This window comes from Puma concolor, chromosome E4, assembly GCF_028749965.1.
Source record: "Puma concolor isolate L17-30 chromosome E4, mPumCon1.1.hap2, whole genome shotgun sequence".
In the NCBI taxonomy this organism is placed as follows: domain Eukaryota; kingdom Metazoa; phylum Chordata; class Mammalia; order Carnivora; family Felidae; genus Puma; species Puma concolor.
This window is the reverse complement of record NC_141683.1, coordinates 12,257,429-12,277,417: the sequence shown is the minus strand read 5'-3', so window position 1 is coordinate 12,277,417 and position 19,989 is coordinate 12,257,429.

The following is a 19,989-nucleotide window of genomic DNA, read 5'->3' as shown; positions in this document are numbered from 1 at the left end:
AGCCTCCTAACCAAATAGAGAAGACTTGCAACCAGAAGAGGTAAGAGAGTTAAGGGTAGAGCCAGAGACAAAAGCCACACGGAGGAACGAATCCTCATTTCAGTCCGTTAGCCCTGGCTCCTACAGCTCCTCAGGCTTTTGAGTCACCTTAGTTATTATTCCTACCTACACCAGCCTATCAATTCCCACTTTTTTTGTTGCTTAAAGGTAGTTTGAGTTAGATTTTTGTCACAGTGAAGAATTCTGACTACTACAGAGACTGTTCAAACTTGGGGTGGGGTCATAACACCATGCTTCTGACCCTAACCTAAAGATCAAGCCAAGAGTCCCATCTTTCAATACCAGACTCATGGGTAAGTAGTGATTAGTTTATTTTTAAATATTTCCTCCCTGTTGCCTGTCCTGGTTAGCTCAGCCAGGAAGAACATGTTGTTAGTGAGGCCAGGTTGCATGGGTCATGTGGTTCAGTTAGTTCTGTTCTGTCTATAGCATAAGACTTACCCCTAAAAACATCCATCTGTTTTGCAACCCATGACCTTGACCATGTTGTGAACCAGTGTGCCTCAGTGCATATCAACACTATCTCTGGAAAGGAGAGTGAGGTAATAGAAGGAGCACTGGACTGAGACTTGGGTGATAGCGTTCTGGTTCCAACTCCAGCATTTCCTCATTGGAAGACAGCCCCCCCCCCCCCCCCCCACTAAGTGAGTCATTTAACTTCTTTGGGCTTCATTTTACCAGGTTACAAAAGTTATGATATTTGACCAGTGTGATCCTAAGATATTATCTGGCTTTAAAATGGCATTATTCTCAAAGAGCAAGTGAAGACAAGTCAGTCCAACTTGTTCTTGTCCCAAAAAAGATAAATCACATTCAACCCCCACTGTTTTTTCATCGGTCCTCAGGGCAGGCTAAGTAAGGAATCATTAAACATCTTTCAAATAGAAGTTTCTGCTTCTGGCATCAAAGTGCAACCCTGCACTCCTTGGCGAATGACTTGTTACCCTTAGGGCTGATTCTTAAATATGCCAGGGAAAGCCAATCCCTTCTGTAATAAGCAATGATTGCGAATCAACAGTTCTTCACTTCAGGGCCCGGGAGCAGGAGTTTTCCTCACAGTCTCACCTCCGCCACCCTGGCTCCCTTTGACACCTCTACCTCCCAAACTGTGAAGGCTGACGGTTGCTAGGAGACCAGAGCTGAGGCAGCAGGCAGCGATCAAGGGGCCTCGGCTCACTGGGGAAGCTAGCCGGAAGAACACAACCATTGAGTAAGTAGAGGAGCAAATCCCTCCTGGACTCCTGATCCAGTTTTTCAAAACTGAATTCAAATACAAATGGGGGTTGGCCGGGGAAGAGAAAGGAAGAACTTTGGGGGAAGAGCTTATAGATAAGAGGCAGAGATGCAGGATGAGGCACCAATACGAGCTAACTTCCATGAGGTTGTGTAGATGGCAAAGAAACCAAAGGCTTGTTGCTCGGAGGAAATAATGGTAGAAGGAGTCATTTTGATTGAAGCTCCTGGAGAATTGGATTGGAACTCGCAGTTCCCTGCTTTCCTCAGATCCAGCAAGGTGGTCAAATGCTTGTGGCTACTGAGATCCACATGACTGAGCCCATCCTTCCTGGGCCTGAGCTTGTCTCTGGGAAGCACTGAAGCTCATCCAAATGCAGATGTATTTGAATTGCTCCAGACGGCAAGAGGCTCATCCAATAGAGCTCAGTGTTAGGAGGTGGGAACTGATGGGAACCCCCTGGGACACAAGGCTAAGAGGCAAAGGGTGGCCTCCTTATCTGGTTAAGTGCTTGACACAGCACCTGGCACATGGTAAGAGCTAAAATTCTATTGTTCTAGTTACATTCACCTTTACAGATGGGTGTTAACTATTTATCTTCTCCCTCCAACCCCAGATTGTGTCTCTAATTATTTTGAGGTGACTATGGATTACAAACGTCTTTACTTTGTTGTTGTTGTTGTTGTTGTTGTTGTTGTTGTTGTTTTTTAGAAAGAGAGAGAATGTGTGAGCAGGGGAAAGGACAGATGGAGAGAGAGAGAATCTTTTTTTTTTTTTTCTTTTTAACATTTGGCCATTTTTGAGAGATAGAGTGCAGGTGGGGATGGGACAGAGAGAGAGGGAGACACGGAATCCAAAGCAGGTTCCACACTCTGAGCTGTCAGCACAGAGCCCTTAATGGGGCTAGAACTCCCAAACCGCGAGATCATGACCTGAGCTGAAGTTGGACGCTCAATCAACTGAGCCAGCCAGGCGCCCTGAGAGAGAGAGAATCTTAAGCAGGCTCCATGTTGGCACGGAGCCTGATGTGGGGCTTGATAGCACAACCCTGGAATCATGATGCGAATGGAAATCAAGAGTGGGACGCTCGACTGACTGAGCCACCCAGACACCCCACAAATGGCTTTAAAATAGGCCTTGTCTTTTAATGCCCCTCAAAAGTCCTCTTTGCCCGTTCCTGTCCGTACGTGAGTTTTAGACTCAGAGCCAATTCCCTTCAGACAGTCAACAGTGATGATTCACTCTAACATTTGCCTACATAATTTGCCCATACCTGACAGACCAAAATACTGACTCAACAAAACAGGAACCGCATGCTAACACATTTGGCCAGGAAAAAGCCACCTTCCTTTCATTTCTTGATCTTCCATCGTAGAATGTCTCATGTACGTTGAATGTGTTGTGTGGCCTGCCCCAGAAGCCACTGTATCTTGTGGGGGACACTCTGACCTTCAGGTGAGCCTATTGTTGACCTAGCCTTGACTGCTGACCTGGACAACGCCGACTCCACTTGAGGTTATAACTTATTGCTCATAGTGGCCACAGAGGCAACGGCAGCACGGTGACAACAAGCTTTGCGTTTAGAAGGGATCACATCCTGGAATGATGTAATGCTTCTGGATGCATGGTGGTTGGGTCACATGAAGTCTGACATCATCCGGAGGTGGGAGCTTCCCAGAATGCTGCCACCGGCAACTTTGCTGGGCAGATTGGCTCCTAGCTCTTTCAGGAGACAGAAAAGCAAACAAATCAGAGCAAAACAAAAGGTATGTGCCAGCTTCAAAAATCTGAGCAGTCAAATCATAAGGGAGAAGAAAGGGAGTTGTAACACTTACTCCAGAGACTCTAAACCCTTACCTCTCAGCATTCAGACACATTGATAATCAAAGGACCTAGGGAGGCTTATCTGGTTCAACCATCTGCCTCTAAGGAAGATTATATCTAAAACTTCAAAGCATGTGAAACTCTCCAGGAGAATGATGGCGTATCACCTGCTTTGGTAAGTGGCTCCAGAGTGTCACTACCTTTAGAGCAGTGGCTCTTAGTCGAACTAGCTAGATGTCTAGGGGGAGGGTTTGGACATGTCGCTCCAGCAGAAATTCTTATGCGTTCTAAGTGGGTAGAGAGACAGAATCTCGGGGAGAGGAATGTGGGGGTCAGCAAATAAAGCTTCTACAAACTCCCTGGATGGACTAAATATAGTATTTTAAAAATACAAAGCTTCGCCTTTATTAATCATGGTGATATTTTTTATTATAAAATTTCAAATATAGAGAAAAATTACAGAATACTAAAATACCCATATATACCTTTCACTTAAGTTCGCCAATTAATAACATTTTCCATATTTGTTTTTTTTCTTTTTTTTCATACACACACAGAGTACATAGAGAAAAATCAAGTGCCCCCTCTCTCTGTCTCTCTCTTTCATGTGTATCTAATTTTTTGAAGAGTTCTGATAAACTGTCCAAATTATTCAAAGCAAATGTCACTGCTTCTTAATCCCCTCCCCGCTGTTGAGAATTTTTTTTTTTTTTTTTTTAATGCAGGCATTTGTTCCCGTGTTTGGTTCTCTCGTGCCTGAAGACAAGCGATGCACTTTTACTCCTGCGGTACAAAAAGAAAATGGCTATCACGACCACAAACATACTTTCTGCCTCTTGATTTTCACCAGAGAGGAAAGGGAAACACTGAGCATGTAACTGGTCCTGGCCATTTTTGGCCAGGATTCAAAGACTTTCAGTTTCCACCTTTTTGTACCAACGAGCAGAGGTTGCTTTTGTGACACAGATCTTCTGTTCTGTCTTCTATTCAGCAGATGTTCCACAAGGACCTTCACAGGCAGAGTGCCTCACTGCTCAGCTCCGAAACCTTCTGTTCCTCCTCTGCCATCTGACTCCCTCAATGTGTGGAGTTTTTAATATAAAAAGATACGCTGCAAAAGTATCTTCTTGCTGGACCCCAACTTAAGCTTCCACCCAGTCACCCCGCTACTCCACCCTGGGTCCTCAAACATCAACATGCTCCAAATATATGGGGTGCGTTTCAACTAAAATTAACACCTCACATCAGCAACGGTTCGTTGGGCAACTCTCTGTGGATCAGGATCGAGTCTTGGAGATTCCACACACGATCCTTGCCCTCAGGGAGTTTCTCTGTCCTATCAGAGAGCACAGATATTGAATAAATACTCTCGTTTGTGATGCATGTTACATGAGGGGAAGGGCAGGTTTTTAGGGGATCCTACTGCAGGGGAATTTGAGTCTAGTCGAGGTCAGAGAAGTGATCCTTGGGGAAGGGATGTTTGGGTTGAGATCTAAAAAAGAGTAGGAGTTTACCAGGAAGCATCAAGCTGGGGATGGGAGTCCGAGTGAAGATTTGAGAAGGAAGAACGTTCCTGTCAGAAGTAGGAGCTTGTACAGAGCCCTGAGGGAAAGAGCGGGTGAGGTACTGTCATAGAACAAGAACAATGAAGTAGGTGAAGCCTCTTGGGGCTAACACCCACAGGGCACATAGTGGTTTACCACTTACTCCAAGCAAGTCAGGTAGCAGGTGTACGTGCAGGAGATCAGTTCCTGCCTCCCCTGCTGAGAGGAAGGGTCTCCAACATGCCCCTCTGGGCCATGCACTTCCCCTAGCCAGTCGGCTTTAGCGTCAACCACTTGGCAGGACAGAGGCAGATAATGTCTCAAAAAGCAGTGCTTTCTGCCAGATCTCAGGTGAAGAACGGAGGCTCAGAGAGGATAATTTCCCAGAGGCCATACTCCTGCGCTGACAGGCTCTCCAGTGCTGGTTTCTCAACACCTGAGAAAGGCAGAAGCAGAATATGGGGGGGGGGGGGGAGGGGGGCGCATATGAGGAGTATGTGGATAACCTTCTGGATCAAAGAAATACAGACTCATAAGGCTCTACAGCTGTTGGAAAAGGAGCCCAGATGGTGTTTCTATCCACAGCACATATTAGAGTCCGAGTAAGTTGCCTTTTATCTTAAACATTGCTTTTCATGATCTGTCGGAGCTTTCTGGCTCAACAAATTGTTTCACTCAGTGACGTGTTGGAATTATAATAGAAAATAATCACCTCTGTGTGTATCTATTCTGACAGAATCTTCTCTTTATTCCTACATTCAGAATCATTTTTCTGGCAAATATTGGAAGTCTCTGGGCAGCCAGTCAAAATAGAAATCAAAATCTGAAAAATATTGTCAGACTGCATAAAAAGCAAGATCCCACTATATTTGTTTACAAGAGATGTACTTGACTTTTTATTTTTGACTTTTTTAAAAAAATGTACGCTCTATGCCCAATGTGGGGCTCGAACTCACAACCCCAAGATCAAGAGTCACACGCTCCACTGACTGAGCCAGCCAGGTGCCCTGACAAGAGATATACTTTAGGGCCTATTTATATATTTATTTTAGAGACAGAGAGAGTAAGAAAGAGCACATTTGGGGGAGGGGCAGAGAGAGAGGGAGAGAGAGAATCCCAAGGACACTTTGGACCACCTGCACAGAGCCCCATGTGACCTGCAGGGCCATGTGACCATGGGATCATGACCTGAGCCAAAATCAAGAGTCAGACCCTTAACCAACTGAGCCACTTAAATGCCCCAAGAGATGTACTTTAAACAGAAAGACACAGACAAGTTAAAAGGGAAGTGATGGAAAAAGATTTATATGCAAACACTAATCATAAGAAAGAAGAATAAAAAGTAAAAGCAATGGTTCATGAGAGAAAACAGAAACAAGAACATAAAATGAGCAATCCAAAAGGTGCAATATTTAATTAGCAGTTATTCCAGAAAAAGAAAACAGAGAAAAGGGAGAGAAAGAAATGACCAAAGAGATAATATGAGAACTTTTCGAAGGCTGGAAGGAAATACATCTCCAGATGAAAAGGTTCACAAGTGCCTAACACAATAAATAAGGAACCGAGCCAACTTTTAGAACACGTGAAATGGCATACTGAAAAGCCCCAGAAAGAAAAAGGAGAACATACATAAAAGTTCTGGAATAGGAATGGCATGACACTTCCCAATTACATCATTGAAAATTAGATGACAATGAAGTAATACCTTCAAAAGCAAAAAATAAAAAAATAAATAACAAATAAGAAAAAAATGATATGTAATCAATCCGGAATTCTACTCATCCAAGCTATCAGTCAACCACGACACTAGATAAAAGATATTTACAGACATGTAAGCTCTCAAAAATTTACTTTGCCTTTTCCAAAAGCTATGGAAACATGCACACCATCAAAAAAGGGAGAGTAAACCAAGAAGTAATCATCCAAGAAACAAAGGATCTAACACAGGAACAAGAGGAATACGGTTCCCGGGATGGAAAATAATGGAAGTGTCCCTGGTTTCTGGTTGAGCACCAAGCCTAGAGCATATCCTGGGCAGGTTGGAGGCAGGCATTAGAGCACACCGGGAACGGTGTCTCCAAGGAAGGAAATGGATCTGGGAATATCTGATACATTTGTACAGGAAACACATCTCATGAGGACGACTCCACAGCCTTCCTTTGCAGTGAGGAATGGACATGTAACATCATTCAGGCCAGTGAGAGGCAAGTTGCATTCAACTGAGTGGAAATGCTAGTTAAAGTACTGTTTCCCAATGAAAAATCAAAGATTAGCTGTTATACTCACTGTGTTGGTCCTTGACCCTTCCTTCCAGTTGGAATGAGGATGTATCTGGAGGATGTGGAGGAGCCATCTTGAGACCATGAGAACAAAAGCCAGACTCCAAGGATGTGACAGTGTAAGGATCAAAGATTCTGGAACATGGATGATACCATGACAGAAGGAGTGTTTCCCAAAGGATGGTGGGAATAGGGTCATTTTAAGTGGAATTTATACAGATTGGCATTAGATAACATTGAATAATACACACCAAAATCCAATCATCATTACTACCATTTTTCTTTGTGAAAATGACTGGTTTGCTTAGTGCGCAAATAGACCAAACGATGTATTGCCACCACCTTCAAGGTAGGGGTAATGCAAAGATTCAATTTTCATAAGCCAGAGTGAAAGAATATAGAATTATTTTGATAATAGAAAACGTATACAGCACATAACTAAGAAAAATAATTTTTGGAAAATCACTGTTTAACCAAATAGTCACAACACAAGGAAAGAGAGGACAGAGAGAGGTGTAGGAGGCAAAATAAACTTGCATATGGCCCTATGGCAGTCACTGTAGTGTCCTTGTGCTGTCCTGGAGAAACAGAAAAGAAATAACAGTTACTCCTGTTGCAACATCTATTTCTTCAAAGAGAATCCTGCTTTCCAGGATTAAATTATGAAAACGATATCCTTTCGCCTCATCAAACTGGTTAGTCTTTCAAAGTTCCTCCCATCCGCCTCTTCTCCTGCCTCAAAAAGCTTTTGAAAATAAATGAGCTGAGGCATATTATTCGTCTCTTCTGGTCTCTATGTGACTTTCCTGTCTAACGCTTAACCTCAGACCCTGGGGAATCGAGTGTCCCTCCCCAATCAGATTTGATGAAACAGCAAGAGGTTTTCAGAGGAATACTGAACAATCTAATTGCTGGCAGCAAGAACAAAGGCTCAACCTCTAGTTTTCCACGTGTGGGTGGATTCTGTCCACACAGATACCATTTAAATTTTCATTTTAAATCCTTTGAGTTCCCCCAAAGAAGATATTTAATGAACCGTGAGAGCTGGTGACAATTTTAATTATTCACGATCTCCTTCTCTTAGTAAAATGATCCATGCTTCCAAAAGAAGGAGGGAAGCTACCAACAATTTGCCAGGCACTGTACCTCCTTTAATTTGTACAACCACCTCAAGGAGCGGTATTATCATTGGTGATCAAGCTGGGGCTCACAGAAGAGGTAACTTGGCCAAGTCAGCTTGCTTAGCTATTAAGTGGCAAAGTTGGGATTGAAACTCAGGTGTGCTTGACCCTAATTTATTTATTTTTATTTATTTATTTATTTATTTATTTATTTATTTATTTGTTTGTTTGTTTGTTTTATTTATTTATTTTTTGCTATTCCTCTGTACTGGGTATTTCATCACCTTCAATGCTGTAGAATTTCACCCAGTGACCCGCTGGTCCTTTTGCTGAGAGATTGACCACAGGGCCTTTACAGAAGTGATCACTGAACTGATGATATCAGCTGCTCCTATCCTTCCTTTAGACTTATTGGCTGACTGCCCCTCGGTGCAAAAACCCCGGTACCAGGAGGGAGAAAACAAGAGAAATAGCAGAGAGGGTCTTTAGTCTCAAGGTACCCAAATCTTTCTTTTTTTTAATATTTTAAATGTTTATTTATTTTTGAGAGAGAGAGAGAGAGAGACAGAGAGAGACAGAGACAGAGACAGAATCTCAAGCAGGCTCCAGGCTCTGAATTGTCAGCATGGAACCCAATGTGGGGCTTGAACTCAGGAGCTGTGAGGTCATGACCTGGGCCGAAGTTGGATGCTTAACTGACACAGCCACCCAGGTGCACCTTAAGGTACACAAATCTAAATGGAGGAAGAGAATATGTAAAGAAACTTTATTTGTCACCAGATGCTAATTAATAAGCCAGAGACAGCTTGGTTTCTTTTCTTTTTTTCCTCTATTCTAAAGATAGCAACCACACATTGTAAGAAAATCTTCCTTAATCCCATCTTTTGACATATTTCTTTTAACTCTTGTTTTTCTTTTCTTTTTAAATTTTTTTTAATGTTTATTAATTTTTGAGGGGGGGGGGCAGAGACAGACAGACAAACAGAGCATGAGCAGGGGAAGGGCAGAGAGAGAGAGAGAGAGAGAGAGAGAGAGAGAAACACAGAATCTGAAGCAGGCTCCATCCAGGCCCCGAACTGCCAGCACAGAGCCCGACACGGGGCTCAAACCCAGGAACCGTGAGATCATGACCTGAGCCGAAGTTGGATGCTTAACCGACTGAGCCACCCAAGCACCCCTAACTCTTGTTTTGCAATGCACGTGTATACATGTATTTAGGCATTTAATTGAACGATATTTGTGTGTACTTGTATGTACTGTGTTTTACTCACTATTGTGTTATGGGCCCAGCAGATAGTTGCTGCCACCAGCATGGAGGCGTTAGTGCAGGGACACAGGAGGCAGACACAATTTCTGCTGCCCTTCGAGGCACAGCGGGCAGGTCCCCTGTGCTTGGGCACAAGCCACACAATTCTGCCACGCACAGAAGTGGCACTCATTCTCAGCAACCCTGCAGAAACTAAGTAGAGCTGCAGAGATGATTTATTTGATTTTATTTATTTTATTTTTTAATGTTTATTTATTTGGTGGAGGGTAACAAGGGGCAGAGAGAGAGAGAGAGAGAGAGAGAGAGAAGAGAGAGAAGAGAGAATCTCAGGCCACCAAGTGCCCCCAAGATGATTTTTTTAACTCCTTAATGCCTAGATGATGTATCTGAGAAAAACCATACTTGACATAAAAAAGGAATATCCAGCCTTGCGTGTACGAAGCCCTTGTCTTCTGATAAAGTAATTCCAGTGACTTACTTCTGCATAATACACCCACCCGAGTTTGTTTACAAAATACTTTCGCATACATTAGTTTACTTTTTAAAATCTTTTTAAAAATTTTATTTGAGAGAGAACGAGCATGAGCGGGAGAGAGGGGCAGAGGGAGAGGGAGAGAGACAGAGAATCCCAAGCAGGTTCCACACTGTCAGCCCAGAGCCCAATGGGGGCTCGAACCCATGAACCACGAGATCTTGACCTGAGCCAAAATCAAGAGTTGGATGGTCAGCCGACCGAGCCACCCAGGGGCCCCCATTACTTTATTTGCATAAATGTAGGCCTTTCACATTTGTCATCCCGTTATAGAATGCTGCTTTCCTGGCTCAAAAATAAAATACCAAGGGGAGAGTGTGGTGTGTACGTATCTGAGATTCGGGTAGGGCTTTGGGTGTGGTGGCTACTGCCAGTATCCGGAGATGTTCCCTGGGCTCTCCCAACTATACCCCATATAACACTGGACTCTGGAGAAGGTGGGCCAAGCACGTGCCCAGTTTTAGCTGCACAAGCGGGGAATGTGCCTTTGCCAAGCTGTCCCCTGTGGCAGAGATCGGACCATATATTCTCAGTGCCATTCACAACAATAGCAACAACAGATGCTACCGACTAGGCACTTCCACAATCTTATCTCATCTATTTCTCACAACAGCCCCGAGAGGGAAGAATTATGATCCTGATTTTCTATATGGGGAAACTGAACCAAGCAAAGGCAAATAACTTCCCAACGCTCCACAGTTGGTAAGTGTTAGAAGCAGAATTTGAGGGACTCTTGGGTGGCTCAGTTGGTTAAGGATCCGACTTCAGCTCAGGTCATGGTCTCACGGTTCATGAGTTCGAGCCCCGTGTTGGGCTCTCTATTGTCACCACAGAGACTGATTTGGATCTTCTGTCTCCCTCTCTCTCTGCCCCTCTCGCTCGCTCTTTCCTTCAAAAATAAATAATAAATAATTTAAACGTTAAAAAAAAAAAGAAGCAGAATTTGGACTCTGGTCTGTCTATCAAGTGTTAAATCCCCTGGCTTGGAGCTTCCTCCCCCAGCCCCACACCATCTCACCAGATTCTATTTTCTTTCCCTATTTCCATCCCATTCCTCAGGGAATCACTCCTGGACTATTCCCAAAGTCCAAATTCTTGTTTCTTTACTAAGAAAAGCCAGCAGACCCATGAAGAAGTTCAGGAGAATAAAAGGGCCGTCTGTAACAGGATCCCAGTTCCTTAGAAAGCATCTGTGGCAACTTTATTGTGACGCTTTTTCTCTTCTCCTAATGCACATATTACCTCAACACTTAGAGCCACTGCACGCGATAGGTATCACTCTTCCCTCTTACAAGAGGAAAGCGGTGTCACAGTAAAATAATTTGTCCAAGACTGCAGTTTTTAAGTAGTGGAGATAGAATTTTTAATCACATCCCTTTGATTTGAAAACTACTGTTCTTTGCTATTCTTAAAATGTACCAGAAATTCCAACATCTGTCCTTCTAAACCATGTTTCTCCCAACTGACTCATGCCCCTGGGAACACAAAAATCCTTTTTCAGACCACATGTCCGGAGTTTGGGTTAGAAAAACAAGGTCAAAGACAAGCAGCCTTGGAAGTAGGGACTGAGCCCATGTTGCCTCCTGCCCTTCTTCGTCGGTGAACTTCTCCAGTTGGAGGGTGTCACAGCGGGAGCGATGGTTGGCGGCCAGGAGTGGCCTCGGCGTATCCTTCGTGAGCTGGGCTAATTGCAGCTCTGAGGGAAAACAGCCCTTTCTGAGTGAACAGAGATACAAACCACAAAGCAAACAGTCAACTGCTACTTTCTATTTTATTTTTATTTTTTTTAGCCATCTGCAGGCTCTGGGTTAACTCTCTCCTGGTTTAGCTTCTGCCGTCGGGCTCTCCCTACAGCCCAGAAGCCACACCTCAGCAAGGATGGCTGTCTGGCACAGCCCTCTCTCATCTTGCTGAGGGTGAGCTCTGCTCTAGGGAGATACGCCTGATGTTTTGGGGCTCCTGTGAACACTGCCCGGCAGAGGGCTGAGCAAAGAAGAGCTTGTGCTCGGAAACGGCTAGAGCCATGAAAGCACAGCGCCCCTTCCCTGGTCTCGTCCTCCCTGGCCTCTCTTTACTTCTGGAGGAGCGAGGCCGCTAGGCACAGAGTTGCTTAGTCACCTGCTTCCTGCAATTCTTTTATGTGGCAATTGTAGAGCTGATGTTCCCGGGAAGCCTCCCAGAGACACCTGACTGTGCGCAGACGGCAGAAGATACACTGGTAATCATGATTTCATCATGTTTGTGGTTTCTATTTGTTGACTAAGAATCCTTCCCACAAGCCGTCGTCTGCCTTGCTATCCTGTAACTAAGTGGGCAGCTTTCACACGTGTCAGAAACTCAACTCAGTTTCTGGGTGTTCTGTTTACACCGGATTGCTCCCTCTACGTTGTGGGTGAACCAAGCAGAGACTGTCCACTTGAGAGCTAACGCCCGGGAAGAAAGAGCCACTCACTGGCTCTGTCTAAGGGTTGAAGGCGTGAAGGAAAAAGATTCCCGCCCAGACTGAAACGTGGAGGTGACTTCTCAAAGGTGATTTCTTGTGAAAGTCATGGCCATCTGGAGGCAAGGGCTGGGTGCCCTGTGGTCCCATCTCTGCCAGTGGAGTGCAAGTGTCCGTGGAGGCCAAAGCATGAGGGCAACGACCTGTGTGAGAAAAGACACAGGGATGTCTTTTAAAATCTATTTTTCTTAGGGGCGCCTGGGTGGCTCAGTCAGTTAAGTGTCGGACTCTTGATTTCAGCTCAGGTCATGACCTCACAGTTAGTGGGTTCGAGCCCCGCATCGGGCTCTGCACTGACATCACAGAGCCTGCTTGAGATTCTATCTCTCTCTGCCCCTCCCCCCACTTATGCATGCCCTCATTCTCTCTCTCCTCTCTCTCTCTCAAATAAAAATAAACATTAAAAAATTTTTTAGGGGGTGCCTGGGTAGCTCCGTCGGTTAAGCGTCCGACTTTGGCTCAGGCCATGATCTCACGGTTTGTGAGTTCGAGCCCCGCGTCAGGCTCTGTGCTGACAGCTCAGAGCCTGGAGCCTGCTTCAGATTCTGTGTCTCACTCTCTCTCTGCCCCTCCTCTGCTCATGCTCTGTCTCAAAAATAAATTTAAAAAAAATTAAAAAAATTAAAAAAGATGTTTTTAAGTTTTTTTCTTAGACCACTTGGTTGCATTTTTGGTTTAGCAAGGCCCAAACCTGGTGGGTGAGGCAATGGCTGCTGACTGAGACCTTGGTATTGAAGACGGATCTGGATCGCCAGGGGCCATCCCAGAGCTCTCTTGGACTGAAGCAGACCCAGAAAGGAAGGTTTAATCCTCATTAGGCTAGCACTGTGGCAAGTAGGACAGGTCAGGCCCAGCAGGGGGGAGTTCGACCCATACCAATGGAGCAACTTCGCCTCGCACTAGTGACCCTGGCATTTGTAATCACCACTAAAAGCTAGCCTCGCCTGTGTGGCCTCAGTGATTCATTCCTAACCCCTTTTTAAAAATACGTGACTTTTCCATACATGCAGCAAGAGCTCAAGGGAGTAAAGAACAACCAGGCTATTCTCGCATGAGTTTTAGGATCTGTTTTGTTTTTTTTTTTAATGTTTATTTATTTTTTTGAGAGAGAGATAGACAGACAGACAGAGACAGCACGAGTAGGGAAGGCGCAGAGAGAGAGGGAGACACAGAATCCCAAGCAGGCTCCAGGCTCGGAGCCGTCAGCACAGAGCCCGACGCGAGGCTCGAACTCACGGACTGCGAGATCATGACCTGAGCTGAAGCTGGATGCTTAACCACCAGAGCCACCCAGACACCCCAAGACTATTTATTAGTTCTGCTATGTGATTTCTGGGAGTGCAAGAGACATGCTTTCTCTCATCTTTCCCATCACTTTGGATGTATGTCTACACATTCATGTCTGCTTATTTATTAAGTTATAATTATGTCTTTCCAAGAACTGTCAATGTTGCCATCATGGAATGGGACACTTTAGGATCGTGACATGGTGAGGGGCGCTGAGAAGTGAGAAGAACACTCCTGGGTGGGCAGCTTCAGACTAGAACAGTAAACAAGGTAAACACTTGGAATCCTAACTCCCTTATTTTTTTGAAATAGGCTTTGTTTTTTTTTTTTTTTAGAGTAGTTTTAGGTTCACAGCAAAATGGAGCAGAAAGTACAGAGAGCTCCTATACACCCCTGTCCCCATACACACAGCCTTCCCCACCATCAACATGCTCCGCTAGACCTGTACAATTGTTACAATCAATGAAACCTACATTGACACATTATTATCCCCCAAAGTCCATTGTTTACACTAGGAATCACTCTACCCTCCTTATTTTTCACGTGGGGTCCAACGTGCAAGCTCAATGCCAGCATACACATCAAGTTGACCCACAGATGAAGCGGCCTCTGGAGCACCTGTCTCTGCAAAACCCTGATGCTCCCTCCCCGGTGCCCTCAGTGGCTATATCCACGGCTGTCCGTGATTCCCCATCTGTGGCCCGTACTGCCAAGGCAAGCCCAAGGTCTGGGATTTTTCCAGCTCCCGCCCCACATCAGAACTTTTAATTATGTCTCTTTCCCCCCCGGGAAGAAGTTCAGTGCTTCTCAAGGTCATATGTGGTTATTTATACACAAATGTGGGCAAGGTGCTAATGAGTGATATTGGAGGCAAGAGAAAGCTCCAGGAGGCAACGCTCACCCAAAGGAAGGACACTCACATCCTGTGAAGTTTAAGAAGCAGGCTCGGGCAAGCCAGAGGGGTAGATATCTCCAGGCAGGCAAGCTTTGGAGTTCCTCTCAAATCACACCAGACGGGAGGCCACCTACTCTACCTTTGCAGAGAGAGCCCTTTATTTTTCATATCTATCATTTCCTTCACTACTTTAGATTTGAAACGCAAGGAGTAGGATTGTTTAGGATAACTCTTCTCCTTGCTCACCTGCCTGCCTCTGTTCCTTCCTTCTTTCTTTCATTTCACTTCTTCATTTTCCAAATGACTCGATTCGGGTCTCCTTGGATTATCGACTTTCGGGCAGTGGTGAGCTAGTAATGTTTAACAACTGGCTCTCCAAAAAGAATGCGTTTATGGGTTTATTATGAATTTCACTGATATAAAGGGAGTGTCTCATACAATTAACAAACAATAACACAATGCATGGCACACTTTGCTGTAAATTCCATACAACCAATTGACTTTCACAAAATGCTTTTGTTGACTTTTGCTGCATTCACATATCCCTAGCCAACCTATTTTTGCAATTCAACCATGATGTGACAAATGGAGTCACATTCCAATCCACTAAAGCTTTCCCCACTGTTTATTGCCATTACATTTGCTATGTCACCTACAGTTTGTCCAGGAGTTATCACCTGTATGCAAATTGCAACCATTAAACTGAGAGCTCTTTCAGTTCTGGTCATATTTGTAATATAATTTTTTAAACACTAGTTTTAAGAACTGGCTTGCAAAATACGCTCAAATGTAATCATTGCCTCCCGTGAGCCAAGCCAGCTCCAGCATGCGTCTGTCTCTGAGGCTGGCAGTGACCTGGCTTGACTCCCTTCTTGTCTTCTTCAAGGCAGGGCTCAATCGTCAAAACCACCACGTGGCTTTCGCTCTCTGTTGTGCTGGACCCTGGAAGGTCGGCTGCCATCATGCTACCTTTACACTCGGAGATGCCTGGAAACCATCTCACGGAACGGACCGGGGCCTCTGCGAAGGAGATGAGCCTCTTTATGAAGTGACAAACCTCCTGCCAACATTCCCTTTATCTCCCAACTCAAGCTGAAGATGCTAAGCCGTCTCCCTGAGGAGAAGGTGTGGCCGAGGTGCAAGGGGAGGGCAGGAGTTTAAATCAAGCGTCTTCAGTCTATTTTCTTCAAACCACATGGCTTTCTACCCGGCCCGGCGCAGCATGGGTGACAGGGACGGGGTGGCTCTCGGGAGAGCGGCATGACAATCACAATCCAACCTCAGATCCTCTCCTGTCCCTCGGTTACTCTGTTCTTCTTCTCTGTCTGAGTCTGGTTTGCCACAAAAACCAGTGCGGGGAGGGAAGAGGATTGTAAAAATGATTGAGCCATAAATAACACCAACATGCATTTGGGAGAGAATTAGACGGGACCCAGATATGCTTCTCTACTCTTTGGTTATTAATCTCCCATCCAGGAACCTACAGCTGTGTGTCCGCCCCGACTGGAAGCACCGCCTCCCCCAGGACTTGACGAAACAGCATGTGATTTCGCCTTTCAGAGCTTCCATTGATTTGGCGGACGGTCAATTCCCCTAAAGTTGACTTTTGTACTTTTGCCAGTGTGGCTGCAGGGAGTTGCATTTAATTTCTCCTGTTATTAGTGCTACCATTATGAATACTATAGTTTCAGGAAGGATGAGTAGGAGACAGAGCAGGAGTATGTGGGGCAAGGAAGGCGACAGATTATGTCAAGTTAACTTTAAAAAAAAAAAATCAGAATATCTTTAATTGAAGTAAAAGTCATTGAACGTAAAATTCGCCATTTTAGCCATTTAAAAGTGTGTAATCCAGCAGCATTTTGTACATTCACACTGCTGTGCAAGCACCATCGTAATCTAGTTCCAGAACATTTTCATCTTCCCAAAAGGCAACCCTGTACCCATTAAGCACCAGTCACTCCTCCTTTCCTCTCCCTTCCTCCCCCCCCCCCCCCCCCCCCGCCCCCGACCCCCAGCCCCTGGCAACCGCTAATCTGCTTTCTGTCTCTACGGATTTGCCTGTTCTGGATATCTCATATAAATGGAATTATACCGTATGTGGGGTTTTTTGTGTGTGTCTGGCTTCTTTCACCCAGCTTCATGTTTTCAAGGTTCATCCGTGGTTAGCAGATATCGTAAGTGACTTTTGATTTTAAAAAAAAATCGATTAAAAAAAATTTTTTTTTTTTTTAACGTTTATTTTTTTTTGAGACAGAGAGAGACAGAGCATGAATGGGGGAGGGTCAGAGAGAGGGAGACACAGAATCTGAAACAGGCTCCAGGCTCTGAGCTGTCAGCACAGAGCCCGACGCGGGGCTCGAACTCACGGAGTGTGAGATCGTGACCTGAGCCCAAGTCGGCCGCTTAACCGACTGAGCCACCCAGGCGCCCCAAAAAAAAAAATTTTTTTAAAAAGTCACCAACCCACGTCACCTGGCTGGATTTCTCCTTTCACCCAGTGTAACTTGGCAGTCCATGAGAGAAAGAACTGCCATCACAAACCTCTGATTTTGTGCGTTATTTAGGTCCCAAGGAAGCGGGAAAAGGAGATTAAAAGAAATAAAGTCTATATATCCCATGTGAACAGCTCTTTCCCCAAGGACGCCGGGTCAACCTTTTAAAAAAAAGTTTTAGGGGCACCTCGGTGGCTGAGGCGGTTAAGTGTCCACCTCTTGATTTCCACGCAGGTCATGATCTCACAGTGGTGAGATCGAGCCCTGCATCAGACTCGGTGCTGACAGCACAGATCCTACTTGGGATTCTCTTGCTCCCTCTCTCTTTCTGCCCCTCCCCTGCTCGCATACACATGTAATGTGCTCACTCTCTCTCAAAAGAAATAAACCTTTAAAAGTATTTTAAAAAAGTTTTAGTCCTAGTTGGGCTTGTAGTTATACACGTCATTAACAAGCACTGTGTTAGTAAAGGTTGGTCCTTGGTTCAGTGAGAACTGACCGAGTATATAGAGTGTCTCTCTAATCTGTTTTGTTTTCCAATACCATGGAGAAGTAAAAGATAAAACCATGGCAATGAAAAAATAGAGGTTACAAACAAAACCCTATGAGCTCATCTGAGAGAAAAATGAGTAGGATCTCCATGACTTCACTACTAGTGAAACTCTCAGTGATTCTGACAAAGGAATGGTGCTATAAGAATCTTTGCTTAAACACTTCCTGGTGGCCTCATGCCTCATCACAACATCATTTATTAGGTCCTATTTACCCTTCTGTTGTCACTTTTTGTCTAACCCTCTTAGCGGATCGCAAGCTCTTTGGAGGAAAGCTCTATATCTGATTCATGTTTCTGTAACCTGGATCTCCGATGGCTCAAACGCCCTCATCTGAGTAATAACAGGACTTGAGGCATCTCTTTATGCTGTTGTATCGGTTAGAGTAATGAATGTTGGCTGCAGGAACAAAACAACCTCACAATCTCAGTGGTTGAACACAGTAAATGTTTATTCTTCACTCACGTTGCAACTCAAAACAGGTCTGGCAGCTCTCCTCCAAGCGGTGACTCAGGGATTCATCTTCCTTCCATCCTTTGGGTTTGCTGTCCTCTACAACGCTCCCAGAGTCTGAATTGAGCTGACCAGCAAGCAAGGAGAAACTAAGCAGAGTGTATCATGGAGATTTTAGGGTCTAGGCCTGAAAGTGGTGGTTTATTTCACTTCTGGTCATGTTCCTTTGGCTGTTACAAGGGGGCTGGAAGATGTAGTCTTCTGTGGGCTCAAGAGGGGGCGCTCAAGAGGGGGAAATGTTATTGTCTGGCACCTACACAGTCTCTGCCATAATTGTTCCTTCCCCTGTAGCATACTTGGGAGGAGGTGGGTGGAAAAAGGTTGTTTCATGTTGGTTCCCAGGCCAATCATGCTGTACCCATGCCTCTGCTTTGCACTATTCCAGACTGGTGAACTCCACTCCACCATGGGCTTTCTTTCAACTTTCCTGATGGCCACTTTATGCAGTTCCAGAAACTTCTCTCTTCCATCATGAAGCTGACCTCAAGATGAGGAAAGTCTGTTTCCCCTTTACTACTCTACACAGACCCTTCCATTCATTACTTGAATTAGGTCAAGGCCAGACTGTACCAACAAAAATTTACTGAAGGCTTTAATATCACAGAAGGAAATTACAATGCAGAGAAACCTAAAACCAGTATAGATATGACTGTTCTCAGAGCTCACCCATGGAAGCCTGTATAGTTTCTGGCCCATCTCACTGTAGTAGATGGCAGCTTTCTTTTTCCCACAGGGAGGAAAGACCTCGAGCCCATCCCCCTCTGTTGAGCCATTGGCCTCGGTATCGTCAGATTCCTCAAAGGTTAAATCTTCTCTGCTTTCTGAGTCTTTCCTTTCTGCCTCTGGATCGTCCGATCCCAATGTGACAGGTTCTGGAAATTATCATTCCCTTTAGCAAAATGATCAACCCCTGCCCCATAGAAGGTGGTCTCTTTAGAAAATAACTATTTGTTTAATTGTTTTGAAACTCTTTATTTAAATTTTCTAAAATGACAGCAATAATTTATGTTATGAACAAAACGAGAGCACTGTCAAGCATTTTCTGGCCTGGCCCACCGCCACGCAGCACCCCCCCTCCCCCCGCCTCCAGCTCTGCCACCAGTGGGGGTGACCCTGCCTGAGGTGGGGTACAGTCACTTTTAGAAAGGTGACAGCAAGATAAGGCTAGGACCCCAGCTGGAAGAGGCCCTTGCAATGCTCAGAGAGCAGTGACTGGGGGAGTTGGGATTTCTTCCTGGTTTTCACAGGGAAATCAACAAACCAATCCCAGAATCCTGAAAACCAGCGACACTATCTGGGGACCATCTTGATCCCATGAGCACCAACAAAACCCAAACGTTCCTTTTGGTGCCCGTGTTTGCCCCATCCATCTCTCCCTCCCCTGAACCAATCCCACAGCTGAGAGAAACTCTGGTGTTATCTCAGCTGGGTTAAAAGAGCACCACATAAACGGCACAAGGCACAATCAGTCCAGTCTACAGTAACATCACTAAACCCAGTCCAGCTGTTTTCAGTTTTTCTTCTTGGAGGTAACATCCATGCCTGCATATCCTTTCCATGTTGGGGGCTCAGCAGGCGATCTACCTAAGCAACTGCATTTCCCAGAGGCAAGCAATAGTTTGTAGGATGAGGTGTCCAAGTTCATATGTAGCTACCTCCCCACAACTACACAGACTTTATAGAACCCTGTAAGTCAACTGAAACTTTTGCAGCTAGTGAGTTACAGACCATTCATCCCAGAAGAGGGTCTCTGCTCTACTTTTTTTTTTTTTAAAGCCTCAAGCTCTTTTGGTAACACAGAAGATTCCACTAAACTAACTTAAGCAAAAATGTGGTGTGCCAAGGATTTATTATGGGGCAACAGGATCCAAGAGTAGGAGGTGAGGCCGT